Source organism: Mixophyes fleayi, chromosome 2 (genome assembly GCF_038048845.1).
Source record: "Mixophyes fleayi isolate aMixFle1 chromosome 2, aMixFle1.hap1, whole genome shotgun sequence".
Classification (NCBI taxonomy): Eukaryota; Metazoa; Chordata; class Amphibia; order Anura; family Limnodynastidae; genus Mixophyes; species Mixophyes fleayi.
Genome location: NC_134403.1, coordinates 179,116,510 through 179,120,081, shown reverse-complemented (window position 1 = coordinate 179,120,081; position 3,572 = coordinate 179,116,510). Strand labels below are relative to the sequence as shown.

At 38.6% G+C, this 3,572-nt stretch overlaps 1 long non-coding RNA gene across 1 annotated transcript; it reads right to left on the bottom strand.

Moving 5' to 3' along the window:
• Positions 1-1,242: 1,242 nt before the first annotated feature.
• Positions 1,243-1,869, bottom strand: LOC142140256 (uncharacterized). Its single transcript, XR_012688360.1, has 2 exons — positions 1,718-1,869; positions 1,243-1,583 (listed from the first exon to the last, which is right to left on the bottom strand). It is a non-coding gene; the product is annotated as an uncharacterized LOC142140256 (long non-coding RNA).
• Positions 1,870-3,572: the final 1,703 nt, after the last annotated feature.

Here is a 3,572-nt window from a genome sequence, read left to right as displayed (position 1 = left end):
ACAATAAATATACTGTTGTATTTTTATAACTGCATTTTGCATGAGTTACCATACGAATCATAGAAGGTACTGGGTAGACTTCCCTGGCATAGGAAGGCACCCGTGGGTGGTCAGCCAGCGTGAAGTGGGTAGCATTGGGCCAGATAAACCTGGTATCTTCACAGGGTGTAATTTATGGCATTTACCACAAGCAGCAGATAAACTCAGTTTCCACGGGAATGCATCCCAACAGAGACATCAGAGTAACAGATATGACTAGAAGAACCAGCAATGCAAGAATGAAAGCAGAGGCCTTAAAAAGGGAGGTTGACCAATGGTTAACCTGACCAGTACACAGGTGTGGCAAACACAGGTGCAGACCATGACTAATCGTCTGCTTTAGAACAGGAATTAAAGTGACAGTCAGTGTTTAGAGGCTCGGGTAGAGGTACCTGGGGAGCAGAGTGTGACAACATCTCTAAAGCATAGTGGTGGGTTAGTTGACTATATTAACCCTAGTATGTGTGGTAGGGAATATAGATTGTAAGCTCCTCTGGGGCTGGAAGTGATGTGCATGATAAAACATTTTCTGTAAGACACAGATCATTATGTAGGTGCTATATGAAAACCTGTCAATAAATAAATCTTATATTAGAAATGCTAAAGGAATCCCAGATATACTTCTATCTTTTGATGCTAAAAAACGTGTTCAATAGAATATCGTGGAAATTTATATCCCTCACTCTGGAAGTGGTTAGCATCTACGGAGATTTCCTTACAGGCATATTTGCTCTATATTCAGACCCATCAGCAATGATCGTGATAATTGGGAGACCATCCAATAGGGTTATTATCCGAAACGGTACTAGACAAAGATGTCTGCTGTCGTCCATGGTCTTCACTGTGGTTATTGAATCTTTACCGGCAGTCATTAGATCTTCACAAGTAGACCAGGAAAACTTTCCTCCGCCCTCTTTAATATTACAAACGGATCTGGCTTTGTGGCGCTCCTTTAAAATTTATTGGCCAGGCAGTATAATTATATATTTTATGTATTCCTTATTTATCTTTATACTTTAGTCTTCTTGCCTTAAGGCTTTTAAAGGTGTGTTTATTCTGAACCATTTGTGCAGAGTGCATGTAACATGTACATTAATCCCCTTAATATTTAAAAGATCACAGGAGACCAAATTCGGCTTATTTTTTTTATTCCATGCTTCTTTATTGCACTTAGATTAACCTAAATGCTAAATAACTGAGTGTCATGCTTCTTAATTACACTTAGATTAACCTTAATTCTTCTGCATTGGGACCATTACCATTTTGCACTTAGATTAACCTTAATTCTTCTGCATTGGGACCATTACCATTTTGCACTTAGATTAACCTTAATTCTTCTGCACTGGGACCATTACCATTGTCAGTGTGTCTAAACCTTGCACCCTGTCTAAACCTAACTTATTTGTTTTTTCTTTTCTTCTTTTTTTTCTTTTTTTTGCATTTTCTGAATGCTATTTAGGGTGAGGTGACTCTGGCAGGTGGAGCAGGTCACTGTCATCGTCACGTCTTATGCCTTTAAAACGTCAGTCGATTACGTCTGTAACCTGTAACAATGAAAAATAACATCTTATTAAGTTAAAGATTCACTTTTTCATGGTAGACAGAATTTGTTGAGGAAATCTTGTACAACACTGGTCTAGACTGTAATTTATACATTAGCTGGAACATATATATTTACCTCTCCGTGTGCCTTTATTAACGGTCACATGCTTCTTCTGCCTTGTGTACCGTCTCCTCTTCCGTGAAGTCACTGCCCGAGATTTGGGCAGGTGGCCCTTCTTTTGTTTTCTTTGATAGGCCATTGTAGTGGCCAATTTGCCTTCAGCCAGGAGCAGATGACTTGTGGGCTCCCAGCCCCCACTTTTATACCCTGACACTACTTATGATGTCATATGGGTGGGTTTTGGGTGTGGTCTGGCCAATTTTTGTGACATTGTCAATTTGTCATGTGGGTGTGGCCAATTAACCAGTCATAAAGGTCATACTAAACATTAACATCTGCGTTCACAGCAACAATAAAACAGGTGACTGAAATATATGTTTCAGGAGAAGAAAGAAGCAAGCTTTATATTTGGTTTGTAAACACAATCACATATTTTTGGAAACGGTGTGAAAAACAGCTCAAACAGACCTACACGTAGTGGGAGGGTTATTAACTACAGCCAGGGTTTCCAGCTGTCAGTAAATTTATTAACACTAAAATAACTGAATTTGCTACCAGTCAATAACAAAAGTAAATGTCAGAAAAAAAACAGTCCATGAGATGAAAATAATATGATCACAATAATTTCTTACAGGTGATTATGCTTAATCATTAGTCTTCTCTTAATCCAGAAAACCATATCCATATGTATTGATAATGGAAGGACTCTTTTTGTATGTGACATAACACAATTCAAAGTAAAAACATATTATTTATTACCTGATGACAGCTGGATAAAAACATCAAAATGAGCCAAGCTTCAAATTTACATATATTCTCCAATCAATGTATGGATGTACACTTATCTCCGCTTGATGAAATACAGGCATGTAGAGTAAGTACTCCTCTGTGCAGTGAGGTGCTAAGATGCCAACGACTTGCCTCCATAGCCTGCGGGTTCGCTGAGTAACCATCACTGGGTATAGGATCCCCACTACCCTCGTTATTGTAGCACGCAATGCTACATTGTACATTGAGCTGGACAACATCAAATGTCTTCTCAAAAACATTGAACAGACAGAAATAAATGGGATGAGATCATCATAGATTTACCCACCAGTCGTCACCTACCCTCTTAATCCGATGCCGAAAAGCACCATAGGGTCAATGTTTTCTATGTAGCTGTAGACTCCAATTTCTCTGGTTTCCAGCATCCATTTTCTTCACTGGAAGTAATTTGTGACTTGTTTAAGTTTCTTTAGGAGTTCAACAAAATGAGTATTGAAGACCTGTGCCCCGCAGCTGAAAACTTTCAGCAACAGTACCAGAAAGATATTGCCCAAGATTTCAGTGACACACTCACTTTCCTGAAGTGAATTTATAGTAGAAACTTTACGTTGGAAAGCAAGTCAAAGGAACTTCTTACAGAAATCCTAGAACTTTCTGGGGTGTTTCCCAACATCAGAGTTTATTTGCTTATTTTCCTCAGTTTGTCAGCATCTGTTGCTCCTAATGAACATTCAGTGTGCTGAAGAACGTAAAAATCTATTATCGCTCAACTATGGGGCAAGAGCGATTGAATGGGCTAGCTATGCTCAATATTAACTTAATATTGAGCATGGCTAGCCCATTTAATCACTTTTGCCCCATAGTTGAGTGATGATAGTTTTTTACGTTCTTCAGCACACTGAACGTTCATCAGAAGCAACAGATGCTGACAAACTGAGGAAAATGTGCAAATAAACTCTGATTTTGGGAAACACCCCAGAAAGTCTTAGTTCTAGGATTTCTGTTAGAAGATCCTTTGGCTTGCTTTCCAACTTAAAGTTTGAACTGTAAATTAACTTCAGGAAAATTGTTTGTTTGTCACTGAAATCTTGGGCAATATCTG